Here is an 18,801-nt window from a genome sequence, read left to right on the forward strand (position 1 = left end):
TCCGACGCATTCGCCGGGAAATAAATAAATACATATTAATAAAATTAAAATTAAAATTAAAAAAAAAAAACCGGACTAAAAAGGGGCGCGACAAGAGGACTTCCCAGGGGGTCACCCATCCTAGTACTACTCTCGCCCAAGCACGCTTAACTGCGGAGTTCTGATGGGATCCGGTACATTAGTGCTGGTATGATCGCACCCGACATATTCTCGCCTCCATTTCCCTATAAACCCCTTCCGCTACCGTTCTATTGCCCTTCCGACGCATTCGCCGGGAAATAAATAAATACATATTAATAAAATTAAAATTAAAAATAAAAATACAAAACCGGACTAAAAAGGGGTGCAACACGAGGACTTCCCAGGGGGTCACCCATCCTAGTACTACTCTCGCCCAAGCACGCTTAACTGCGGAGTTCTGATGGGGTCGGGTGCATTAGTGCTGGTATGATCGCACCCGACATATTCTCGCCTCCATTTCCCTATAAACCCCTTCCGCTACCGTTCTATTGCCCTTCCGACGCATTCGCCGGAAAATAAATAAATACATATTAATAAAATTAAAATTAAAATTAAAAATACAAAACCGGACTAAAAAGGGGTGCAACACGAGGACTTCCCAGGGGTTCACCCATCCTAGTACTACTCTCGCCCAAGCACGCTAAACTGCGGAGTTCTGATGGTATGATCCGGTGCATTAGTGCTGCTATGATCGCACCCGACATATTCTCGCCTCCATTTCCCCATAAACCCCTTCCGCTACCGTTCTATTGCCCTTCCGACGCATTCGCCGGGAAATAAATAAATACATATTAATAAAATTAAAAATACAAAACCGGACTAAAAATGGGTGCAACACGAGGACTTCCCAGGGGGTCACCCATCCTAGTACTACTCTCGCCCAAGCACGCTTAACTGCGGAGTTCTGATGGTATGATCCGGTGCATTAGTGCTGGTATGATCGCACCCGACATATTCTCGCCTCCATTTCCCTATAAACCCCTTCCGCTACCGTTCTATTGCCCTTCCGACGCATTCGCCGGGAAATAAATAAATACATATTAATAAAATTAAAATTAAAATTAAAATTACAAAACCGGACTAAAAAGGGGTGCAACACGAGGACTTCCTAGGGGGTCACCCATCCTAGTGCTACTCTCGCCCAGGCACGCTAAACTGCGGAGTTCTGATGGTATGATCCGGTGCATTAGTGCTGGTATGATCGCACCCGACATATTCTCGCCTCCATTTCCCTATAAACCCCTTCCGCTACCGTTCTATTGCCCTTCCGACACATTCGCCGGGAAATAAATAAATACATATTAATAAAATTAAAAATACAAAACCGGACTAAAAAGGGGTGCAACACGAGGACTTCCCAGGGGGTCACCCATCCTAGTACTACTCTCGCCCAAGCACGCTTAACTGCGGAGTTCTGATGGTATGATCCAGTGCATTAGTGCTGGTATGATCGCACCCGACATATTCTCGCCTCCATTTCCCTATAAACCCCTTCCGCTACCGTTCTATTGCCCTTCCGACGCATTCGCCGGGAAATAAATAAATACATATTAATAAAATTAAAATTAAAATTAAAAATACAAAACCGGACTAAAAAGGGGTGCAACACGAGGACTTCCCAGGGGGTCACCCATCCTAGTACTACTCTCGCCCAAGCACGCTTAACTGCGGAGTTCTGATGGGATCCGGTGCATTAGTGCTGGTATGATCGCACCCGACAAATTCTCGCCTCCATTTCCCTATAAACCCCTTCCGCTACCGTTCTATTGCCCTTCCGACGCATTCGCCGGGAAATAAATAAATACATATTAATAAAATTAAAATTAAAATTAAAAATACAAAACCGGACTAAAAAGGGGTACAACACGAGGACTTCCCAGGGGGTCACCCATCCTAGTACTACTCTCGCCCAAGCACGCTTAACTGCGGATTTCTGATGGGATCCGGTGCATTAGTGCTGGAATGATCGCACCCGACATATTCTCGCCTCCATTTCCCTATAAACCCCTTCCGCTACCGTTCTATTTCCCTTCCGACGCATTCGCCGGGAAATAAATAAATACATATTAATAAAATTAAAATTAAAATTAAAAATACAAAACCGGACTAAAAAGGGGTGCAACACGAGGACTTTCCAGGGGGTCACCCATCCTAGTACTACTCTCGCCCAAGCACGCTTAACTGCGGAGTTCTGATGGGATCCGGTGCATTAGTGCTGGTATGATCGCACCCGACATATTCTCGCCTCCATTTCCCTATAAACCCCTTCCGCTACCGTTCTATTGCCCTTCCGACGCATTCGCCGGGAAATAAATAAATACATATTAATAAAATTAAAATTAAAATTAAAAATACAAAACCGGACTAAAAAGGGGTGCAACACGAGGACTTCCCAGGGGGTCACCCATCCTAGTACTACTCTCGCCCAAGCACGCTTAACTGCGGAGTTCTGATGGGATCCGGTGCATTAGTGCTGGTATGATCGCACCCGACATATTCTTGCCTCCATTTCCCTATAAACCCCTTCCGCTACCGTTGTATTGCCCTTCCGACGCATTCGCCGGGAAATAAATAAATACATATTGATAAAATTAAAATTAAAATTAAAAATACAAAACCGGACTAAAAAGGGGTGCAACACGAGGACTTCCCAGGGGGTCACCCATCCTAGTACTACTCTCGCCCAAGAACGCTTAACTGCGGAGTTCTGATGGGATCCGGTGCATTAGTGCTGGTATGATCGCACCCGACATATTCTCGCCTCCATTTCCCTATAAACCCCTTCCGCTACCGTTCTATTGCCCTTCCGACGCATTCGCCGGGAAATAAATAAATACATATTAATAAAATTAAAATTAAAATTAAAAATACAAAACCGGACTAAAAAGGGGTGCAACACGACGACTTCCCAGGGGGTCACCCATCCTAATACTACTCTCGCCCAAGCACGCTTAACTGCGGATTTCTGATGGGATCCGGTGCATTAGTGCTGGAATGATCGCACCCGACATATTCTCGCCTCCATTTCCCTATAAACCCCTTCCGCTACCGTTCTATTTCCCTTCCGACGCATTCGCCGGGAAATAAATAAATACATATTAATAAAACTAAAATTAAAATTAAAAATACAAAACCGGACTAAAAAGGGGTGCAACACGAGGACTTCCCAGGGGGTCACCCATCCTAGTACTACTCTCGCCCAAACACGCTTAACTGCGGAGTTCTGATGGGATCCGGTGCATTAGTGCTGGTATGATCGCACCCGACATATTCTCGCCTCCATTTCCTTATAAACCCCTTCCGCTACCGTTCTATTGCCCTTCCGACGCATTCGCCGGGAAATCAATAAATACATATTAATAAAATTAAAATTAAAATTAAAAATACAAAACCGGACTAAAAAGGGGTGCAACACGAGGACTTCCCAGAGGGTCACCCATCCTAGTACAACTCTCGCCCAAGCACGCTTAACTGCGGAGTTCTGATGGGATCAGGTGTGTTAGTGCTGGTATGATCGCACCCGACATATTCTTGCCTCCATTTCCCTATAAACCCCTTCCGTTACCGTTCTATTGCCCTTCCGACGCATTCGCCGGGAAATAAATAAACACATATTAATAAAATTAAAATTAAAATTAAAAATACAAAACCGGACTAAAAAGGGGTGCAACACGAAGACTTCCCAGGGGGTCACCCATCCTAGTACTACTCTCGCCCAAGCACGCTTAACTGCGGAGTTCTGATGGGATCGGGTGCATTAGTGCTGGTTTGATCGCACCCGACATATTCTCGCCTCCATTTCCCTATAAACCCCTTCCGCTACCGTTATATTGCCCTTCCGACGCATTCGCCGGGAAATAAATAAATACATATTAATAAAATTAAAAATACAAAACCGGACTAAAAAGGGGTGCAACACGAGGACTTCCCAGGGGGTCACCCATCCTAGTACTACTCTCGCCCAAGCACGCTTAACTGCGGAGTTCTGATGGGATCCGGTGCATTAGTGCTGGTATGATCGCACCCGACATATTCTCGCCTCCATTTCCCTATAAACCCCTTCCGCTACCGTTCTATTGCCCTTCCGACGCATTCGCTGGGAAATAAATAAATACATATTAATAAAATTAAAATTAAAATTAAAAATACAAAACCGGACTAAAAAGGGGTGCAACACGAGGACATCCCAGGGGGTCACCCATCCTAGTACTACTCTCGCCCAAGCACGCTTAACTGCGGAGTTCTGATGGGATCCGGTGCATTGGTGCTGGTATGATCGCACCCGACATATTCTCGCCTCCATTTCCCTATAAACCCCTTCCGCTACCGTTCTATTGCCCTTCCGACGCATTCGCCGGGAAATAAATAAATACATATTAATAAAATTAAAATTAAAATTAAAAATACAAAACCGGACTAAAAAGGGGTGCAACACGAGGACTTCCCAGGGGGTCACCCATCCTAGTACTACTCTCGCCCAAGCACGCTTAACTGCGGAGTTCTGATGGGATCCGGTGCATTAGTGCTGGTATGATCGCACCCGACATATTCTCGCCTCCATTTCCCTATAAACCCCTTCCGCTACCGTTCTATTGCCCTTCCGACGCATTCGCCGGGAAATAAATAAATACATATTAATAAAATTAAAATTAAAATTAAAAATACAAAACCGGACTAAAAAGGAGTGCAACACGAGGACTTCGCAGGGGGTCACCCATCCTAGTACTACTCTCGCCCAAGCACGCTTAACTGCGGTGTTCTGATGGGATCCGGTGCATTAGTGCTGGTATGATCGCACCCAACATATTCTCGCCTCCATTTCCCTATAAACCCCTTCCGCTACCGTTCTATTGCCCTTCCGACGCATTCGCCGGGAAATAAATAAATACATATTAATAAAATTAAAATTAAAAATAAAAATACAAAACCGGACTAAAAAGGGGTGCAACACGAGGACTTCCCAGGGGGTCACCCATCCTAGTACTACTCTCGCCCAAGCACGCTTAACTGCGGAGTTCTGATGGGATCGGGTGCATTAATGCTGGTATGATCACACCCGACATATTCTCGCCTCCATTTCCCTATAAACCCCTTCCGCTACCGTTCTATTGCCCTTCCGACGCATTCGCCGGGAAATAAATAAATACATATTAATAAAATTAAAATTAAAATTAAAAATACAAAACCAGACTAAAAAGGTGTGCAACACGAGGACTTTCCAGGGGGTCACCCATCCTAGTACTACTCTCGCCAAAGCACGCTTAACTGCGGAGTTCTGATGGGATCGGGTGCATTAGTGCTGGTATGATCGCACCCGACATATTCTCGCCTCTATTTCCCTGTAAACCCCATCCGCTACCGTTCTATTGCCCTTCCGAGGCATTCGCCGGGAAATAAATAAATACATATTAATAAAATTAAAATTAAAATTAAAAATACAAAACCGGACTAAAAAGGGGTGCAACACGAGGACTTCCCAGGGGGTCACCCATCCTAGTACTACTCTCGCCCAAGCACGCTTAACTGCGGAGCTCTGATGGTATGATCCGGTGCATTAGTGCTGGTATGATCGCAACCGACATATTCTCGCCTCCATTTCCCTATAAACCCCTTCCGCTACCGTTCTATTGCCCTTCCGACGCATTCGCCGGGAAATAAATAAATACATATTAATAAAATTAAAAATACAAAACCGGACTAAAAAGGGGTGCAACACGAGGACTTCCCAAGGGGTCACCCATCCTAGTACTACTCTCGCCCAAGCACGCTTAACTGCGGAGTTCTGATGGTATGATCCGGTGCATTAGTGCTGGTATGATCGCACCCGACATATTCTCGCCTCCATTTCCCTATAAACCCCTTCCGCTACCGTTCTATTGCCCTTCCGACGCATTCGCCGGGAAATAAATAAATACATATTAATAAAATTAAAATTAAAATTAAAAATACAAAACCGGACTAAAAAGGGGTGCAACACGAGGACTTCCCAGGGGGACACCCATCCTAATACTACTCTCGCCCAAGCACGCTAAACTGCGGAGTTCTGATGGGATCCGGTGCATTAGTGCTGGTATGATCGCACCTGATATATTCTCGCCTCCATTTCCCTATAAACCCCTTCCGCTACCGTTCTATTGCCCTTCCGACGCATTCGCCGGGAAATAAATAAATACATATTAATAAAATTAAAAATACAAAACCGGACTAAAAAGGGGTGCAACACGAGGACTTCCCAGGGGGTCACCCATCCTAGTACTACTCTCGCCCAAGCACGCTTAACTGCGGAGTTCTGATGGTATGATCCGGTGCATTAGTGCTGGTATGATCGCACCCGACATATTCTCGCCTCCATTTCCCTATAAACCCCTTCCGCTACCGTTCTATTGCCCTTCCGACGCATTCGCCGGGAAATAAATAAATACATATTAATAAAATTAAAATTAAAATTAAAATTAAAAATACAAAACCGGACTAAAAAGGGGTGCAACACGAGGACTTCCCAGGGGGTCACCCATCCTAGTACTACTCTCGCCCAAGCACGCTTAACTGCGGAGTTCTGATGGGGTCGGGTGCATTAGTGCTGGTATGATCGCACCCGACATATTCTCGCCTCCATTTCCCTATAAACCCCTTCCGCTACCGTTCTATTGCCCTTCCGACGCATTCGCCGAGAAATAAATAAATACATATTAATAAAATTAAAATTAAAATTAAAATTAAAAATACAAAACCGGACTAAAAAGGGGTGCAACACGAGGACTTCCCAGGGGGTCACCCATCCTAGTACTACTCTCGCCCAAGCACGCTTAACTGCGGAGTTATGATGGGGTCGGGTGCATTAGTGCTGGTATGATCGCACCCGACATATTCTCGCCTCCATTTCCCTATAAACCCCTTCCGCTACCGTTCTATTGCCCTTCCGACGCATTCGCCGGGAAATAAATAAATACATATTAATAAAATTAAAATTAAAATTAAAAATACAAAACCGGACTAAAAAGGGGTGCAACACGAGGACTTCCCAGGGGGTCACCCATCCTAGTACTACTCTCGCCCAAGCACGCTAAACTGCGGAGTTCTGATGGTATGATCCGGTGCATTAGTGCTGGTATGATCGCACCCGACATATTCTCGCCTCCATTTCCCTATAAACCCCTTCCGCTACCGTTCTATTGCCCTTCCGACGCATTCGCCGGGAAATAAATAAATACATATTAATAAAATTAAAAATACAAAACCGGACTAAAAAGGGGTGCAACACGAGGACTTCCCAGGGGGTCACCCATCCTAGTACTACTCTCGCCCAAGCACGCTTAACTGCGGAGTTCTGATGGTATGATCCGGTGCATTAGTGCTGGTATGATCGCACCCGACATATTCTCGCCTCCATTTCCCTATAAACCCCTTCCGCTACCGTTCTATTGCCCTTCCGACGCATTCGCCGGGAAATAAATAAATACATATTAATAAAATTAAAATTAAAATTAAAAATACAAAACCGGACTAAAAAGGGGTGCAACACGAGGACTTCCCAGTGGGTCACCCATCTTAGTACTACTTTCGCCCAAGCACGCTTAACTGCGGAGTTCTGATGGGATCCGTTGCATTAGTGCCGGTATGATCGCACCGGACATATTTTCGCCTCCATTTCCCTATAAACCCCTTCCGCTACCGTTCTATTGCCCTTCCGACGCATTCGCCGGGAAATAAATAAATACATATTAATAAAATTAAAATTAAAATTAAAAATACAAAACCGGACTAAAAAGGGGTGCAACACGAGGACTTCCCAGGGGGTCACCCATCCTAGTACTACTCTCGCCCAAGCACGTTTAACTACGGAGTTCTGATGGGATCCGGTGCGTTAGTGCTGGTATGATCGCACCCGACATATTCTTGCCTCCATTTCCCTATAAACCCCTTCCGCTACCGTTCTATTGCCCTTCCGACGCATTCGCCGGGAAACAAATAAATACATATTAATAAAATTAAAATTAAAATTAAAAATACAAAACCGGACTAAAAAGGGGTGCAACACGAGGACTTCCCAGGGGGTCACCCATCCTAGTACTACTCTCGCCCAAGCACGCTTAACTGCGGAGTTCTGATGGGATCCAGTGCATTAGTGCTGGTATGATCGCACCCGACATATTCTCGCCTCCATTTCCCTATAAACCCCTTCCGCTACCGTTCTATTGCCCTTCCGACAAATTCGCCGGGAAATAAATAAATACATATTAATAAAATTAAAATTAAAATTAAAAATACAAAACCGGACTAAATAGGGGTGCAACACGAGGACTTTCCAGGGGGTCACCCATCCTAGTACTACTCTCGCCCAAGCACGCTTAACTGCGGAGTTCTGATGGGATCGGGTGCATTAATGCTGGTATGATCGCACCCGACATATTCTCGCCTCCATTTCCCTATAAACCCCTTCCGCTACTGTTCTATTGCCCTTCCGACGCATTCGCCGGGAAATAAATAAATACATATTAATAAAATTAAAATTAAAATTAAAAATACAAAACCGGACTAAAAAGGGGTGCAACACGAGGACTTCCCAGGGGGTCACCCATCCTAGTACTACTCTCGCCAAAGCACGCTAAACTGCGGAGTTCTGATGGTATGATCCGGTGCATTAGTGCTGGTATGATCGCACCCGACATATTCTCGCCTCCATTTCCCTATAAACCCCTTCCGCTACCGTTCTATTGCCCTTCCGACGCATTCGCCGGGAAATAAATAAATAAATATTAATAAAATTAAAATTAAAATTAAAAATACAAAACCGGACTAAAAAGGGGTGCAACACGAGGACTTCCCAGGGGGTCACCCATCCTAGTACTACTCTCGCCCAAGCACGCTTAACTGCGGAGTTCTGATGGGATCCGGTGCATTAGTGCTGGTATGATCGCACCCGACATATTCTCGCCTCCATTTCCCTATAAACCCCTTCCGCTACCGTTCTATTGCCCTTCCGACGCATTCGCCAGGAAATAAATAAATACATATTAATAAAATTAAAATTAAAATTAAAAATACAAAACCGGACTAAAAAGGGGTGCAACACGAGGACATCCCAGGGGGTCACCCATCCTAGTACTACTCTCGCCCAAGCACGCTTAACTGCGGAGTTCTGATGGGATCGGGTGCATTAGTGCTGGTATGATCGCACCCGACATATTCTCGCCTCCATTTCCCTATAAACCCTTTCCGCTACCGTTCTATTGCCCTTCCGACGCATTCGCCGGGAAATAAATAAATCCATATTAAGAAAATTAAAATTAAAATTAAAAATACAAAACCGGACTAAAAAGGGGTGCAACACGAGGACTTCCCAAGGGGTCACCCATCCTAGTACTACTCTCGCCCAAGCACGCTTAACTGCGGAGTTCTGATGGGATCGGGTGCATTAGTGCTGGTATGATCGCACCCGACATATTCTCGCCTCCATTTCCCTATAAACCCCTTCCGCTACCGTTCTATTGCCCTTCCGACGCATTCGCCGGGAAATAAATAAATACATATTAATGAAATTAAAATTAAAATTAAAAATACAAAACCAGACTAAAAAGGGGTGCAACACGAGGACATCCCAGGGGGTCACCCATCCTAGTACTACTCTCGCCCAAGCACGCTTAACTGCGGAGTTCTGATGGGATCGGGTGCATTAGTGCTGGTATGATCGCACCCGACATATTCTCGCCTCCATTTCCCTATAAACCCCTTCCGCTACCGTTCTATTGCCCTTCCGACGCATTCGCCGGGAAATAAATAAATACATATTAATAAAATTAAAATTAAAATTAAAAATACAAAACCGGACTAAAAAGGGGTGCAACACGAGGACTTCCCAGGGGGTCACCCATCCTAGTACTACTCTCGCCCAAGCACGCTTAACTGCGGAGTTATGATGGGATCGGGTGCATTAGTGCTGGTATGATCGCACCCGACATATTCTCGCCTCCATTTCCCAATAAACCCCTTCCGCTACCGTTCTATTGCCCTTCCGACGCATTCGCCGGGAAATAAATAAATACATATTAATAAAATTAAAATTAAAATAAAAAATACAAAACCGGACTAAAAATGGGTGCAACACGAGGACATCCCAGGGGGTCACCCATCCTAGTACTACTCTCGCCCAAGCACGCTTAACTGCGGAGTTCTGATGGGATCCGGTGCATTAGTGCTGGTATGATCGCACCCGACATATTCTCGCCTCCATTTCCCTGTAAATCCCTTCCGCTACCGTTCTATTGCCCTTCCGAAGCATTCGCCGGGAAATAAATAAATACATATTAATAAAATTAAAATTAAAATTAAAATTAAAAATACAAAACCGGACTAAAAAGGGGTGCAACACGAGGACATCCCAGGGGGTCACCCATCCTAGTACTACTCTTGCCCAAGCACGCTTAACTGCGGAGTTCTGATGGGATCGGGTGCATTAGTGCTGGTATGATCGCACCCGACATATTCTCGCCTCCATTTCCCTATAAACCCCTTCCGCTACCGTTCTATTGCCCTTCCGACGCATTCGCCGGGAAATAAATAAATACATATTAATAAAATTAAAATTAAAATTAAAAATACAAAACCGGACTAAAAAGGGGTGCAACACGAGGACTTCCCAGGGGGTCACCCATCCTAGTACTACTCTCGCCCAAGCACGCTTAACTGCGGAGTTCTGATGGGAGCGGGTGCATTAGTGCTGGTATGATCGCACCCGACATATTCTCGCCTCCATTTCCCTATAAACCCCTTCCGCTACCGTTCTATTGCCCTTCCGACGCATTCGCCGGGAAATAAATAAATACATATTAATAAAATTAAAATTAAAATAAAAAATACAAAACCGGACTAAAAATGGGTGCAACACGAGGACATCCCAGGGGGTCACCCATCCTAGTACTACTCTCGCCCAAGCACGCTTAACTGCGGAGTTCTGATGGGATCCGGTGCATTAGTGCTGGTATGATCGCACCCGACGTATTCTCGCCTCCATTTCCCTATAAACCCCTTCCGCTACCGTTCTATTGCCCTTCCGACGCATTCGCCGGGAAATAAATAAATACATATTAATAAAATTAAAATTAAAATTAAAAATACAAAACCGGACTAAAAAGGGGTGCAACACGAGGACTTCCCAGGGGGTCACCCATCCTAGTACTACTCTCGCCCAAGCACGCTTAACTGCGGAGTTCTGATGGGATCCGGTGCATTAGTGCTGGTATGATCGCACCCGACATATTCTCGCCTCCATTTCCCTATAAACCCCTTCCGCTACCGTTCTATTGCCCTTCCGACGCATTCGCCGGGAAATAAATAAATACATATTAATAAAATTAAAATTAAAATTAAAAATACAAAACCGGACTAAAAAGGGGTGCAACACGAGGACATCCCAGGGGGTCACCCATCCTAGTACTACTCTCGCCCAAGCACGCTTAACTACGGAGTTCTGATGGGATCGGGTGCATTAGTGCTGGTATGATCACACCCGACCTATTCTCGCCTCCATTTCCCTATAAACCCCTTCCGCTACCGTTCTACTGCCCTTCCGACACATTCGCCGGGAAATAAATAAATACATATTAATAAAATTAAAATTAAAATTAAAAATACAAAACCGGACTAAAAAGGGGCGCAACACGAGGACTTCCCAGGGGGTCACCCATCCTAGTACTACTCTCGCCCAAGCACGCTTAACTGCGGAGTTCTGATGGTATGATCCGGTGCATTAGTGCTGGTATGATCGCACCCGACATATTCTCGCCTCCATTTCCCTATAAACCCCTTCCGCTACCGTTCTATTGCCCTTCCGACGCATTCGCCGGGAAATAAATAAATACATATTAATAAAATTAAAATTAAAATTAAAAATACAAAACCGGACTAAAAAGGGGTGCAACACGAGGACTTCCCAAGGGGTCACCCATCCTAGTACTACTCTCGCCCAAGCACGCTTAACTGCGGAGTTCTGATGGGATCCGGTGCGTTAGTGCTGGTATGATCGCACCCGACATATTCTTGCCTCCATTTCCCTATAAACCCCTTCCGCTACCGTTCTATTGCCCTTCCGACGCATTCGCCGGGAAATAAATAAATACATATTAATAAAATTAAAATTAAAATTAAAAATACAAAACCGGACTAAAAAGGGGTGCAACACGAGGACTTCCCAGGGGGTCACCCATCCTAGTACTTCTCTCGCCCAAGTACGCTTAACTGCGGAGTTCTGATGGGATCGGGTGCATTAGTGCTGGTATGATCGCACCCGACATATTCTCTCCTCCATTTCCCTATAAACCCCTTCCGCTACCGTTCTATTGCCCTTCCGACGCATTCGCCGGGAAATAAATAAATACATATTAATAAAATTAAAATTAAAATTAAAAATACAAAACCGGACTAAAAAGGGGTGCAACACGAGGACATCCCAGGGGGTCACCCATCCTAGTACTACTCTCGCCCAAGAACGTTTAACTGCGGAGTTCTGATGGGATCGGGTGCATTAGTGCTGGTATGATCGCACCCGACATATTCTCGCCTCCATTTCCCTATAAACCCCTTCCGCTACCGTTCTACTGCCCTTCCGACGCATTCGCCGGGAAATAAATAAATACATATTAATAAAATTAAAATTAAAATTAAAAATACAAAACCGGACTAAAAAGGGGTGCAACACGAGGACTTCCCAGGGGGTCACCCATCCTAGTACTACTCTCGCCCAAGCACGCTAAACTGCGGAGTTCTGATGGTATGATCCGGTGCATTAGTGCTGGTATGATCGCACCCAACATATTCTCGCCTCCATTTCCCTATAAACCTCTTCCGCTACCGTTCTATTGCCCTTCCGACGCATTCGCCGGGAAATAAATAAATACATATTAATAAAATTAAAATTAAAATTAAAAATACAAAACCGGACTAAAAAGGGGTGCAACACGAGGACTTCCCAGGGGGTCACCCATCCTAGTACTACTCTCGCCCAAGCACGCTTAACTGCGGAGTTCTGATGGGATCCGGTGCATTAGTGCTGGTATGATCGCACCCGACATATTCTCGCCTCCATTTCCCTATAAACCCCTTCCGCTACCGTTCTATTGCCCTTCCGACGCATTCGCCGGGAAATAAATAAATACATATTAATAAAATTAAAATTAAAATTAAAAATACAAAACCGGACTAAAAAGGGGTGCAACACGAGGACTTCCCAGGGGGTCACCCATCCTAGTACAACTCTCGCCCAAGCACGCTTAACTGCGGAGCTCTGATGGGATCCGGTGCATTAGTGCTGGTATGATCGCACCCGACATATTCTCGCCTCCATTTCCCTATAAACCCCTTCCGCTACCGTTCTATTGCCCTTCCGACGCATTCGCCGGGAAATAAATAAATACATATTAATAAAATTAAAATTAAAATTAAAAATACAAAACCGGACTAAAAAGGGGTGCAACACGAGGACTTCCCAGGGGGTCACCCATCCTAGTACTACTCTCGCCCAAGCACGCTTAACTGCGGAGTTCTGATGGGATCCGGTGCATTAGTGCTGGTATGATCGCACCCGACATATTCTCGCCTCCATTTCCCTATAAACCCCTTCCGCTACCGTTCTATTGCCCTTCCGACGCATTCGCCGGGAAATAAATAAATACATATTAATAAAATTAAAATTAAAATTAAAAATACAAAACCGGACTAAAAAGGAGTGCAACACGAGGACTTCCCAGGGGGTCACCCATCCTAGTACTACTCTCGCCCAAGCACGCTTAACTGCGGAGTTCTGATGGGATCCGGTGCATTAGTGCTGGTATGATCGCACCCGACATATTCTCGCCTCCATTTCCCTATAAACCCCTTCCGCTACCGTTCTATTGCCCTTCCGACGCATTCGCCGGGAAATAAATAAATACATATTAATAAAATTAAAATTAAAATTAAAAATACAAAACCGGACTAAAAAGGGGTGCAACACGAGGACTTCCCAGGGGGTCACCCATCCTAGTACTACTCTCGCCCAAGCACTCTTAACTGCGGAGTTCTGATGGGATCCGGTGCATTAGTGCGGGTATGATCGCACCCGACATATTTTCGCCTCCATTTCCCTATAAACCCCTTCCGCTACCGTTCTATTGCCCTTCCGACGCATTCGCCGGGAAATAAATAAATACATATTAAAAAAATTAAAATTAAAATTAAAAATACAAAACCGGACTAAAAAGGGGTGCAACACGAGGACTTCCCAGGGGGTCACCCATCCTAGTACTACTCTCGCCCAAGCACGCTTAACTGTGGAGTTCTGATGGGATCCGGTGCATTAGTGCTGGTATGATCGCACCCGACATATTCTCGCCTCTATTTCCCTATAAACCCCTTCCGCTACCGTTCTATTGCCCTTCCGACGCATTCGCCGGGAAATAAATAAATACATATTAATAAAATTAAAATTAAAATTAAAAATACAAAACCGGACTAAAAAGGGGTGCAACACGAGGACTTCCCAGGGGGTCACCCATTCTAGTACTACTCTCGCCCAAGCACGCTTAACTGCGGAGTACTGATGGGATCCGGTGCATTAGTGCTGGTATGATCGCACCCGACATATTCTCGCCTCCATTTCCCTATAAACCCCTTCCGCTACCGTTCTATTGCCCTTCCGACGCATTCGCCGGGAAATAAATAAATACATATTAATAAAATTAAAATTAAAATTAAAAATACAAAACCGGACTAAAAAGGGGTGCAACACGAGGACTTCCCAGGGGGTCACCCATCCTAGTACTACTCTCGCCCAAGCACGCTTAACTGCGGAGTTCTGAAGGGATCCGGTGCATTAGTGCTGGTACGATCGCACCCGACATATTCTCGCCTCCATTTCCCTATAAACCCCTTCCGCTACCGTTCTATTGCCCTTCCGACGCATTCGCCGGGAAATAAATAAATACATATTAATAAAATTAAAATTAAAATTAAAAATACAAAACCGGACTAAAAAGGGGTGCAACACGAGGACTTCCCAGGGGGTCACCCATCCTAGTACTACTCTCGCCCAAGCACGCTTAACTGCGGAGTTCTGATGGGATCCGGTGCATTAGTGCTGGTATGATCGCACCCGACATATTCTCGCCTCCATTTCCCTATAAACCCCTTCCGCTACCGTTCTATTGCCCTTCCGACGCATTCGCCAGGAAATAAATAAATACATATTAATAAAATTAAAATTAAAATTAAAAATACAAAACCGGACTAAAAAGGGGTGCAACACGAGGACATCCCAGGGGGTCACCCATCCTAGTACTACTCTCGCCCAAGCACGCTTAACTGCGGAGTTCTGATGGGCTCGGGTGCATTAGTGCTGGTATGATCGCACCCGACATATTCTCGCCTCCATTTCCCTATAAACCCTTTCCGCTACCGTTCTATTGCCCTTCCGACGCATTCGCCGGGAAATAAATAAATCCATATTAAGAAAATTAAAATTAAAATTAAAAATACAAAACCGGACTAAAAAGGGGTGCAACACGAGGACTTCCCAAGGGGTCACCCATCCTAGTACTACTCTCGCCCAAGCACGCTTAACTGCGGAGTTCTGATGGGATCGGGTGCATTAGTGCTGGTATGATCGCACCCGACATATTCTCGCCTCCATTTCCCTATAAACCCCTTCCGCTACCGTTCTATTGCCCTTCCGACGCATTCGCCGGGAAATAAATAAATACATATTAATGAAATTAAAATTAAAATTAAAAATACAAAACCAGACTAAAAAGGGGTGCAACACGAGGACATCCCAGGGGGTCACCCATCCTAGTACTACTCTCGCCCAAGCACGCTTAACTGCGGAGTTCTGATGGGATCGGGTGCATTAGTGCTGGTATGATCGCACCCGACATATTCTCGCCTCCATTTCCCTATAAACCCCTTCCGCTACCGTTCTATTGCCCTTCCGACGCATTCGCCGGGAAATAAATAAATACATATTAATAAAATTAAAATTAAAATTAAAAATACAAAACCGGACTAAAAAGGGGTGCAACACGAGGACTTCCCAGGGGGTCACCCATCCTAGTACTACTCTCGCCCAAGCACGCTTAACTGCGGAGTTCTGATGGGATCGGGTGCATTAGTGCTGGTATGATCGCACCCGACATATTCTCGCCTCCATTTCCCAATAAACCCCTTCCGCTACCGTTCTATTGCCCTTCCGACGCATTCGCCGGGAAATAAATAAATACATATTAATAAAATTAAAATTAAAATAAAAAATACAAAACCGGACTAAAAATGGGTGCAACACGAGGACATCCCAGGGGGTCACCCATCCTAGTACTACTCTCGCCCAAGCACGCTTAACTGCGGAGTTCTGATGGGATCCGGTGCATTAGTGCTGGTATGATCGCACCCGACATATTCTCGCCTCCATTTCCCTGTAAATCCCTTCCGCTACCGTTCTATTGCCCTTCCGACGCATTCGCCGGGAAATAAATAAATACATATTAATAAAATTAAAATTAAAATTAAAATTAAAAATACAAAACCGGACTAAAAAGGGGTGCAACACGAGGACATCCCAGGGGGTCACCCATCCTAGTACTACTCTTGCCCAAGCACGCTTAACTGCGGAGTTCTGATGGGATCGGGTGCATTAGTGCTGGTATGATCGCACCCGACATATTCTCGCCTCCATTTCCCTATAAACCCCTTCCGCTACCGTTCTATTGCCCTTCCGACGCATTCGCCGGGAAATAAATAAATACATATTAATAAAATTAAAATTAAAATTAAAAATACAAAACCGGACTAAAAAGGGGTGCAACACGAGGACTTCCCAGGGGGTCACCCATCCTAGTACTACTCTCGCCCAAGCACGCTTAACTGCGGAGTTCTGATGGGAGCGGGTGCATTAGTGCTGGTATGATCGCACCCGACATATTCTCGCCTCCATTTCCCAATAAACCCCTTCCGCTACCGTTCTATTGCCCTTCCGACGCATTCGCCGGGAAATAAATAAATACATATTAATAAAATTAAAATTAAAATAAAAAATACAAAACCGGACTAAAAATGGGTGCAACACGAGGACATCCCAGGGGGTCACCCATCCTAGTACTACTCTCGCCCAAGCACGCTTAACTGCGGAGTTCTGATGGGATCCGGTGCATTAGTGCTGGTATGATCGCACCCGACGTATTCTCGCCTCCATTTCCCTATAAACCCCTTCCGCTACCGTTCTATTGCCCTTCCGACGCATTCGCCGGGAAATAAATAAATACATATTAATAAAATTAAAATTAAAATTAAAAATACAAAACCGGACTAAAAAGGGGTGCAACACGAGGACTTCCCAGGGGGTCACCCATCCTAGTACTACTCTCGCCCAAGCACGCTTAACTGCGGAGTTCTGATGGGATCCGGTGCATTAGTGCTGGTATGATCGCACCCGACATATTCTCGCCTCCATTTCCCTATAAACCCCTTCCGCTACCGTTCTATTGCCCTTCCGACGCATTCGCCGGGAAATAAATAAATACATATTAATAAAATTAAAATTAAAATTAAAAATACAAAACCGGACTAAAAAGGGGTGCAACACGAGGACATCCCAGGGGGTCACCCATCCTAGTACTACTCTCGCCCAAGCACGCTTAACTACGGAGTTCTGATGGGATCGGGTGCATTAGTGCTGGTATGATCACACCCGACCTATTCTCGCCTCCATTTCCCTATAAACCCCTTCCGCTACCGTTCTACTGCCCTTCCGACACATTTGCCGGGAAATAAATAAATACATATTAATAAAATTAAAATTAAAATTAAAAATACAAAACCGGACTAAAAAGGGGCGCAACACGAGGACTTCCCAGGGGGTCACCCATCCTAGTACTACTCTCGCCCAAGCACGCTTAACTGCGGAGTTCTGATGGTATGATCCGGTGCATTAGTGCTGGTATGATCGCACCCGACATATTCTCGCCTCCATTTCCCTATAAACCCCTTCCGCTACCGTTCTATTGCCCTTCCGACGCATTCGCCGGGAAATAAATAAATACATATTAATAAAATTAAAATTAAAATTAAAAATACAAAACCGGACTAAAAAGGGGTGCAACACGAGGACTTCCCAAGGGGTCACCCATCCTAGTACTACTCTCGCCCAAGCACGCTTAACTGCGGAGTTCTGATGGGATCCGGTGCGTTAGTGCTGGTATGATCGCACCCGACATATTCTTGCCTCCATTTCCCTATAAACCCCTTCCGCTACCGTTCTATTGCCCTTCCGACGCATTCGCCGGGAAATAAATAAATACATATTAATAAAATTAAAATTAAAATTAAAAATACAAAACCGGACTAAAAAGGGGTGCAACACGAGGACTTCCCAGGGGGTCACCCATCCTAGTACTTCTCTCGCCCAAGTACGCTTAACTGCGGAGTTCTGATGGGATCGGGTGCATTAGTGCTGGTATGATCGCACCCGACATATTCTCTCCTCCATTTTCCTATAAACCCCTTCCGCTACCGTTCTATTGCCCTTCCGACGCATTCGCCGGGAAATAAATAAATACATATTAATAAAATTAAAATTAAAATTAAAAATACAAAACCGGACTAAAAAGGGGTGCAACACGAGGACATCCCAGGGGGTCACCCATCCTAGTACTACTCTCGCCCAAGAACGTTTAACTGCGGAGTTCTGATGGGATCGGGTGCATTAGTGCTGGTATGATCGCACCCGACATATTCTCGCCTCCATTTCCCTATAAACCC

General features: G+C 45.0%; 73 non-coding genes across 73 annotated transcripts; all 73 read right to left on the reverse strand.

Moving 5' to 3' along the window:
- Window positions 1-82: 82 nt before the first annotated feature.
- On the reverse strand, window positions 83-201 carry LOC132297143 (5S ribosomal RNA). Its single transcript, XR_009479015.1, has one exon. It is a non-coding gene; the product is annotated as a 5S ribosomal RNA (ribosomal RNA).
- A 139-nt stretch (window positions 202-340) lies between these two features.
- On the reverse strand, window positions 341-459 carry LOC132297149 (5S ribosomal RNA). Its single transcript, XR_009479020.1, has one exon. It is a non-coding gene; the product is annotated as a 5S ribosomal RNA (ribosomal RNA).
- A 139-nt stretch (window positions 460-598) lies between these two features.
- Window positions 599-720, reverse strand: LOC132297334 (5S ribosomal RNA). Its single transcript, XR_009479194.1, has one exon. It is a non-coding gene; the product is annotated as a 5S ribosomal RNA (ribosomal RNA).
- A 127-nt stretch (window positions 721-847) lies between these two features.
- LOC132297098 (5S ribosomal RNA) lies at window positions 848-969 on the reverse strand. Its single transcript, XR_009478971.1, has one exon. It is a non-coding gene; the product is annotated as a 5S ribosomal RNA (ribosomal RNA).
- Window positions 970-1,108: 139 nt separating this feature from the next.
- LOC132297321 (5S ribosomal RNA) lies at window positions 1,109-1,230 on the reverse strand. Its single transcript, XR_009479182.1, has one exon. It is a non-coding gene; the product is annotated as a 5S ribosomal RNA (ribosomal RNA).
- A 127-nt stretch (window positions 1,231-1,357) lies between these two features.
- LOC132297141 (5S ribosomal RNA) lies at window positions 1,358-1,479 on the reverse strand. Its single transcript, XR_009479013.1, has one exon. It is a non-coding gene; the product is annotated as a 5S ribosomal RNA (ribosomal RNA).
- Window positions 1,480-1,618: 139 nt separating this feature from the next.
- On the reverse strand, window positions 1,619-1,737 carry LOC132298165 (5S ribosomal RNA). The gene has a single exon (XR_009479585.1). It is a non-coding gene; the product is annotated as a 5S ribosomal RNA (ribosomal RNA).
- A 139-nt stretch (window positions 1,738-1,876) lies between these two features.
- Window positions 1,877-1,995, reverse strand: LOC132297162 (5S ribosomal RNA). Its single transcript, XR_009479032.1, has one exon. It is a non-coding gene; the product is annotated as a 5S ribosomal RNA (ribosomal RNA).
- A 139-nt stretch (window positions 1,996-2,134) lies between these two features.
- LOC132296949 (5S ribosomal RNA) lies at window positions 2,135-2,253 on the reverse strand. The gene has a single exon (XR_009478830.1). It is a non-coding gene; the product is annotated as a 5S ribosomal RNA (ribosomal RNA).
- Window positions 2,254-2,392: 139 nt separating this feature from the next.
- On the reverse strand, window positions 2,393-2,511 carry LOC132298177 (5S ribosomal RNA). Its single transcript, XR_009479596.1, has one exon. It is a non-coding gene; the product is annotated as a 5S ribosomal RNA (ribosomal RNA).
- A 139-nt stretch (window positions 2,512-2,650) lies between these two features.
- Window positions 2,651-2,769, reverse strand: LOC132296964 (5S ribosomal RNA). The gene has a single exon (XR_009478844.1). It is a non-coding gene; the product is annotated as a 5S ribosomal RNA (ribosomal RNA).
- Window positions 2,770-2,908: 139 nt separating this feature from the next.
- Window positions 2,909-3,027, reverse strand: LOC132297247 (5S ribosomal RNA). The gene has a single exon (XR_009479112.1). It is a non-coding gene; the product is annotated as a 5S ribosomal RNA (ribosomal RNA).
- A 139-nt stretch (window positions 3,028-3,166) lies between these two features.
- LOC132296857 (5S ribosomal RNA) lies at window positions 3,167-3,285 on the reverse strand. The gene has a single exon (XR_009478743.1). It is a non-coding gene; the product is annotated as a 5S ribosomal RNA (ribosomal RNA).
- A 139-nt stretch (window positions 3,286-3,424) lies between these two features.
- Window positions 3,425-3,543, reverse strand: LOC132297134 (5S ribosomal RNA). Its single transcript, XR_009479006.1, has one exon. It is a non-coding gene; the product is annotated as a 5S ribosomal RNA (ribosomal RNA).
- Window positions 3,544-3,682: 139 nt separating this feature from the next.
- LOC132297186 (5S ribosomal RNA) lies at window positions 3,683-3,801 on the reverse strand. The gene has a single exon (XR_009479055.1). It is a non-coding gene; the product is annotated as a 5S ribosomal RNA (ribosomal RNA).
- A 127-nt stretch (window positions 3,802-3,928) lies between these two features.
- Window positions 3,929-4,047, reverse strand: LOC132298189 (5S ribosomal RNA). The gene has a single exon (XR_009479607.1). It is a non-coding gene; the product is annotated as a 5S ribosomal RNA (ribosomal RNA).
- Window positions 4,048-4,186: 139 nt separating this feature from the next.
- LOC132297074 (5S ribosomal RNA) lies at window positions 4,187-4,305 on the reverse strand. The gene has a single exon (XR_009478949.1). It is a non-coding gene; the product is annotated as a 5S ribosomal RNA (ribosomal RNA).
- Window positions 4,306-4,444: 139 nt separating this feature from the next.
- On the reverse strand, window positions 4,445-4,563 carry LOC132298200 (5S ribosomal RNA). The gene has a single exon (XR_009479618.1). It is a non-coding gene; the product is annotated as a 5S ribosomal RNA (ribosomal RNA).
- Window positions 4,564-4,702: 139 nt separating this feature from the next.
- Window positions 4,703-4,821, reverse strand: LOC132297119 (5S ribosomal RNA). The gene has a single exon (XR_009478991.1). It is a non-coding gene; the product is annotated as a 5S ribosomal RNA (ribosomal RNA).
- Window positions 4,822-4,960: 139 nt separating this feature from the next.
- Window positions 4,961-5,079, reverse strand: LOC132297129 (5S ribosomal RNA). Its single transcript, XR_009479001.1, has one exon. It is a non-coding gene; the product is annotated as a 5S ribosomal RNA (ribosomal RNA).
- Window positions 5,080-5,218: 139 nt separating this feature from the next.
- On the reverse strand, window positions 5,219-5,337 carry LOC132297287 (5S ribosomal RNA). The gene has a single exon (XR_009479150.1). It is a non-coding gene; the product is annotated as a 5S ribosomal RNA (ribosomal RNA).
- Window positions 5,338-5,476: 139 nt separating this feature from the next.
- Window positions 5,477-5,598, reverse strand: LOC132297222 (5S ribosomal RNA). The gene has a single exon (XR_009479089.1). It is a non-coding gene; the product is annotated as a 5S ribosomal RNA (ribosomal RNA).
- Window positions 5,599-5,725: 127 nt separating this feature from the next.
- On the reverse strand, window positions 5,726-5,847 carry LOC132297091 (5S ribosomal RNA). The gene has a single exon (XR_009478965.1). It is a non-coding gene; the product is annotated as a 5S ribosomal RNA (ribosomal RNA).
- Window positions 5,848-5,986: 139 nt separating this feature from the next.
- Window positions 5,987-6,105, reverse strand: LOC132297232 (5S ribosomal RNA). Its single transcript, XR_009479098.1, has one exon. It is a non-coding gene; the product is annotated as a 5S ribosomal RNA (ribosomal RNA).
- A 127-nt stretch (window positions 6,106-6,232) lies between these two features.
- Window positions 6,233-6,354, reverse strand: LOC132297063 (5S ribosomal RNA). The gene has a single exon (XR_009478939.1). It is a non-coding gene; the product is annotated as a 5S ribosomal RNA (ribosomal RNA).
- A 145-nt stretch (window positions 6,355-6,499) lies between these two features.
- LOC132297150 (5S ribosomal RNA) lies at window positions 6,500-6,618 on the reverse strand. The gene has a single exon (XR_009479021.1). It is a non-coding gene; the product is annotated as a 5S ribosomal RNA (ribosomal RNA).
- Window positions 6,619-6,763: 145 nt separating this feature from the next.
- LOC132297270 (5S ribosomal RNA) lies at window positions 6,764-6,882 on the reverse strand. The gene has a single exon (XR_009479134.1). It is a non-coding gene; the product is annotated as a 5S ribosomal RNA (ribosomal RNA).
- A 139-nt stretch (window positions 6,883-7,021) lies between these two features.
- LOC132297206 (5S ribosomal RNA) lies at window positions 7,022-7,143 on the reverse strand. The gene has a single exon (XR_009479074.1). It is a non-coding gene; the product is annotated as a 5S ribosomal RNA (ribosomal RNA).
- Window positions 7,144-7,270: 127 nt separating this feature from the next.
- Window positions 7,271-7,392, reverse strand: LOC132297064 (5S ribosomal RNA). Its single transcript, XR_009478940.1, has one exon. It is a non-coding gene; the product is annotated as a 5S ribosomal RNA (ribosomal RNA).
- Window positions 7,393-7,531: 139 nt separating this feature from the next.
- LOC132297263 (5S ribosomal RNA) lies at window positions 7,532-7,650 on the reverse strand. Its single transcript, XR_009479127.1, has one exon. It is a non-coding gene; the product is annotated as a 5S ribosomal RNA (ribosomal RNA).
- Window positions 7,651-7,789: 139 nt separating this feature from the next.
- On the reverse strand, window positions 7,790-7,908 carry LOC132296818 (5S ribosomal RNA). The gene has a single exon (XR_009478706.1). It is a non-coding gene; the product is annotated as a 5S ribosomal RNA (ribosomal RNA).
- Window positions 7,909-8,047: 139 nt separating this feature from the next.
- Window positions 8,048-8,166, reverse strand: LOC132296819 (5S ribosomal RNA). The gene has a single exon (XR_009478707.1). It is a non-coding gene; the product is annotated as a 5S ribosomal RNA (ribosomal RNA).
- Window positions 8,167-8,305: 139 nt separating this feature from the next.
- LOC132297191 (5S ribosomal RNA) lies at window positions 8,306-8,424 on the reverse strand. The gene has a single exon (XR_009479060.1). It is a non-coding gene; the product is annotated as a 5S ribosomal RNA (ribosomal RNA).
- Window positions 8,425-8,563: 139 nt separating this feature from the next.
- LOC132297286 (5S ribosomal RNA) lies at window positions 8,564-8,685 on the reverse strand. Its single transcript, XR_009479149.1, has one exon. It is a non-coding gene; the product is annotated as a 5S ribosomal RNA (ribosomal RNA).
- A 139-nt stretch (window positions 8,686-8,824) lies between these two features.
- Window positions 8,825-8,943, reverse strand: LOC132298213 (5S ribosomal RNA). Its single transcript, XR_009479630.1, has one exon. It is a non-coding gene; the product is annotated as a 5S ribosomal RNA (ribosomal RNA).
- Window positions 8,944-9,082: 139 nt separating this feature from the next.
- On the reverse strand, window positions 9,083-9,201 carry LOC132297182 (5S ribosomal RNA). Its single transcript, XR_009479051.1, has one exon. It is a non-coding gene; the product is annotated as a 5S ribosomal RNA (ribosomal RNA).
- A 139-nt stretch (window positions 9,202-9,340) lies between these two features.
- On the reverse strand, window positions 9,341-9,459 carry LOC132297040 (5S ribosomal RNA). The gene has a single exon (XR_009478917.1). It is a non-coding gene; the product is annotated as a 5S ribosomal RNA (ribosomal RNA).
- A 139-nt stretch (window positions 9,460-9,598) lies between these two features.
- Window positions 9,599-9,717, reverse strand: LOC132297183 (5S ribosomal RNA). Its single transcript, XR_009479052.1, has one exon. It is a non-coding gene; the product is annotated as a 5S ribosomal RNA (ribosomal RNA).
- A 139-nt stretch (window positions 9,718-9,856) lies between these two features.
- Window positions 9,857-9,975, reverse strand: LOC132297227 (5S ribosomal RNA). The gene has a single exon (XR_009479093.1). It is a non-coding gene; the product is annotated as a 5S ribosomal RNA (ribosomal RNA).
- A 139-nt stretch (window positions 9,976-10,114) lies between these two features.
- Window positions 10,115-10,233, reverse strand: LOC132297051 (5S ribosomal RNA). Its single transcript, XR_009478927.1, has one exon. It is a non-coding gene; the product is annotated as a 5S ribosomal RNA (ribosomal RNA).
- Window positions 10,234-10,378: 145 nt separating this feature from the next.
- LOC132297244 (5S ribosomal RNA) lies at window positions 10,379-10,497 on the reverse strand. The gene has a single exon (XR_009479110.1). It is a non-coding gene; the product is annotated as a 5S ribosomal RNA (ribosomal RNA).
- A 139-nt stretch (window positions 10,498-10,636) lies between these two features.
- Window positions 10,637-10,755, reverse strand: LOC132297187 (5S ribosomal RNA). Its single transcript, XR_009479056.1, has one exon. It is a non-coding gene; the product is annotated as a 5S ribosomal RNA (ribosomal RNA).
- A 139-nt stretch (window positions 10,756-10,894) lies between these two features.
- On the reverse strand, window positions 10,895-11,013 carry LOC132297052 (5S ribosomal RNA). Its single transcript, XR_009478928.1, has one exon. It is a non-coding gene; the product is annotated as a 5S ribosomal RNA (ribosomal RNA).
- Window positions 11,014-11,152: 139 nt separating this feature from the next.
- LOC132298225 (5S ribosomal RNA) lies at window positions 11,153-11,271 on the reverse strand. Its single transcript, XR_009479641.1, has one exon. It is a non-coding gene; the product is annotated as a 5S ribosomal RNA (ribosomal RNA).
- Window positions 11,272-11,410: 139 nt separating this feature from the next.
- Window positions 11,411-11,529, reverse strand: LOC132297223 (5S ribosomal RNA). Its single transcript, XR_009479090.1, has one exon. It is a non-coding gene; the product is annotated as a 5S ribosomal RNA (ribosomal RNA).
- Window positions 11,530-11,668: 139 nt separating this feature from the next.
- Window positions 11,669-11,790, reverse strand: LOC132297130 (5S ribosomal RNA). Its single transcript, XR_009479002.1, has one exon. It is a non-coding gene; the product is annotated as a 5S ribosomal RNA (ribosomal RNA).
- Window positions 11,791-11,929: 139 nt separating this feature from the next.
- Window positions 11,930-12,048, reverse strand: LOC132296758 (5S ribosomal RNA). Its single transcript, XR_009478649.1, has one exon. It is a non-coding gene; the product is annotated as a 5S ribosomal RNA (ribosomal RNA).
- A 139-nt stretch (window positions 12,049-12,187) lies between these two features.
- LOC132297172 (5S ribosomal RNA) lies at window positions 12,188-12,306 on the reverse strand. The gene has a single exon (XR_009479042.1). It is a non-coding gene; the product is annotated as a 5S ribosomal RNA (ribosomal RNA).
- Window positions 12,307-12,445: 139 nt separating this feature from the next.
- On the reverse strand, window positions 12,446-12,564 carry LOC132297274 (5S ribosomal RNA). The gene has a single exon (XR_009479138.1). It is a non-coding gene; the product is annotated as a 5S ribosomal RNA (ribosomal RNA).
- A 139-nt stretch (window positions 12,565-12,703) lies between these two features.
- On the reverse strand, window positions 12,704-12,825 carry LOC132297207 (5S ribosomal RNA). The gene has a single exon (XR_009479075.1). It is a non-coding gene; the product is annotated as a 5S ribosomal RNA (ribosomal RNA).
- A 139-nt stretch (window positions 12,826-12,964) lies between these two features.
- On the reverse strand, window positions 12,965-13,083 carry LOC132298237 (5S ribosomal RNA). The gene has a single exon (XR_009479652.1). It is a non-coding gene; the product is annotated as a 5S ribosomal RNA (ribosomal RNA).
- Window positions 13,084-13,222: 139 nt separating this feature from the next.
- On the reverse strand, window positions 13,223-13,341 carry LOC132297004 (5S ribosomal RNA). The gene has a single exon (XR_009478883.1). It is a non-coding gene; the product is annotated as a 5S ribosomal RNA (ribosomal RNA).
- A 139-nt stretch (window positions 13,342-13,480) lies between these two features.
- On the reverse strand, window positions 13,481-13,599 carry LOC132298249 (5S ribosomal RNA). Its single transcript, XR_009479663.1, has one exon. It is a non-coding gene; the product is annotated as a 5S ribosomal RNA (ribosomal RNA).
- Window positions 13,600-13,738: 139 nt separating this feature from the next.
- On the reverse strand, window positions 13,739-13,857 carry LOC132296746 (5S ribosomal RNA). Its single transcript, XR_009478638.1, has one exon. It is a non-coding gene; the product is annotated as a 5S ribosomal RNA (ribosomal RNA).
- Window positions 13,858-13,996: 139 nt separating this feature from the next.
- LOC132296760 (5S ribosomal RNA) lies at window positions 13,997-14,115 on the reverse strand. The gene has a single exon (XR_009478651.1). It is a non-coding gene; the product is annotated as a 5S ribosomal RNA (ribosomal RNA).
- A 139-nt stretch (window positions 14,116-14,254) lies between these two features.
- Window positions 14,255-14,373, reverse strand: LOC132296901 (5S ribosomal RNA). Its single transcript, XR_009478784.1, has one exon. It is a non-coding gene; the product is annotated as a 5S ribosomal RNA (ribosomal RNA).
- Window positions 14,374-14,512: 139 nt separating this feature from the next.
- Window positions 14,513-14,631, reverse strand: LOC132297006 (5S ribosomal RNA). Its single transcript, XR_009478885.1, has one exon. It is a non-coding gene; the product is annotated as a 5S ribosomal RNA (ribosomal RNA).
- Window positions 14,632-14,770: 139 nt separating this feature from the next.
- LOC132297028 (5S ribosomal RNA) lies at window positions 14,771-14,889 on the reverse strand. The gene has a single exon (XR_009478906.1). It is a non-coding gene; the product is annotated as a 5S ribosomal RNA (ribosomal RNA).
- Window positions 14,890-15,028: 139 nt separating this feature from the next.
- On the reverse strand, window positions 15,029-15,147 carry LOC132298260 (5S ribosomal RNA). Its single transcript, XR_009479674.1, has one exon. It is a non-coding gene; the product is annotated as a 5S ribosomal RNA (ribosomal RNA).
- Window positions 15,148-15,286: 139 nt separating this feature from the next.
- On the reverse strand, window positions 15,287-15,405 carry LOC132297258 (5S ribosomal RNA). The gene has a single exon (XR_009479123.1). It is a non-coding gene; the product is annotated as a 5S ribosomal RNA (ribosomal RNA).
- Window positions 15,406-15,544: 139 nt separating this feature from the next.
- On the reverse strand, window positions 15,545-15,663 carry LOC132297041 (5S ribosomal RNA). Its single transcript, XR_009478918.1, has one exon. It is a non-coding gene; the product is annotated as a 5S ribosomal RNA (ribosomal RNA).
- A 139-nt stretch (window positions 15,664-15,802) lies between these two features.
- On the reverse strand, window positions 15,803-15,921 carry LOC132297184 (5S ribosomal RNA). The gene has a single exon (XR_009479053.1). It is a non-coding gene; the product is annotated as a 5S ribosomal RNA (ribosomal RNA).
- A 139-nt stretch (window positions 15,922-16,060) lies between these two features.
- Window positions 16,061-16,179, reverse strand: LOC132297021 (5S ribosomal RNA). The gene has a single exon (XR_009478899.1). It is a non-coding gene; the product is annotated as a 5S ribosomal RNA (ribosomal RNA).
- A 139-nt stretch (window positions 16,180-16,318) lies between these two features.
- LOC132297053 (5S ribosomal RNA) lies at window positions 16,319-16,437 on the reverse strand. Its single transcript, XR_009478929.1, has one exon. It is a non-coding gene; the product is annotated as a 5S ribosomal RNA (ribosomal RNA).
- A 145-nt stretch (window positions 16,438-16,582) lies between these two features.
- Window positions 16,583-16,701, reverse strand: LOC132297246 (5S ribosomal RNA). The gene has a single exon (XR_009479111.1). It is a non-coding gene; the product is annotated as a 5S ribosomal RNA (ribosomal RNA).
- Window positions 16,702-16,840: 139 nt separating this feature from the next.
- On the reverse strand, window positions 16,841-16,959 carry LOC132297188 (5S ribosomal RNA). Its single transcript, XR_009479057.1, has one exon. It is a non-coding gene; the product is annotated as a 5S ribosomal RNA (ribosomal RNA).
- A 139-nt stretch (window positions 16,960-17,098) lies between these two features.
- Window positions 17,099-17,217, reverse strand: LOC132297054 (5S ribosomal RNA). Its single transcript, XR_009478930.1, has one exon. It is a non-coding gene; the product is annotated as a 5S ribosomal RNA (ribosomal RNA).
- Window positions 17,218-17,356: 139 nt separating this feature from the next.
- LOC132298271 (5S ribosomal RNA) lies at window positions 17,357-17,475 on the reverse strand. Its single transcript, XR_009479685.1, has one exon. It is a non-coding gene; the product is annotated as a 5S ribosomal RNA (ribosomal RNA).
- Window positions 17,476-17,614: 139 nt separating this feature from the next.
- Window positions 17,615-17,733, reverse strand: LOC132297225 (5S ribosomal RNA). The gene has a single exon (XR_009479091.1). It is a non-coding gene; the product is annotated as a 5S ribosomal RNA (ribosomal RNA).
- A 139-nt stretch (window positions 17,734-17,872) lies between these two features.
- On the reverse strand, window positions 17,873-17,994 carry LOC132297132 (5S ribosomal RNA). Its single transcript, XR_009479004.1, has one exon. It is a non-coding gene; the product is annotated as a 5S ribosomal RNA (ribosomal RNA).
- A 139-nt stretch (window positions 17,995-18,133) lies between these two features.
- LOC132296759 (5S ribosomal RNA) lies at window positions 18,134-18,252 on the reverse strand. The gene has a single exon (XR_009478650.1). It is a non-coding gene; the product is annotated as a 5S ribosomal RNA (ribosomal RNA).
- A 139-nt stretch (window positions 18,253-18,391) lies between these two features.
- On the reverse strand, window positions 18,392-18,510 carry LOC132297173 (5S ribosomal RNA). Its single transcript, XR_009479043.1, has one exon. It is a non-coding gene; the product is annotated as a 5S ribosomal RNA (ribosomal RNA).
- A 139-nt stretch (window positions 18,511-18,649) lies between these two features.
- On the reverse strand, window positions 18,650-18,768 carry LOC132297275 (5S ribosomal RNA). The gene has a single exon (XR_009479139.1). It is a non-coding gene; the product is annotated as a 5S ribosomal RNA (ribosomal RNA).
- Window positions 18,769-18,801: the final 33 nt, after the last annotated feature.

This window comes from Cornus florida, unplaced genomic scaffold (genome assembly GCF_030987335.1).
Source record: "Cornus florida cultivar Cherokee Brave unplaced genomic scaffold, ASM3098733v1 CherokeeBrave_3.0.0_Hap2_Chr02, whole genome shotgun sequence".
Lineage (NCBI taxonomy): Eukaryota > Viridiplantae > Streptophyta > Magnoliopsida > Cornales > Cornaceae > Cornus > Cornus florida.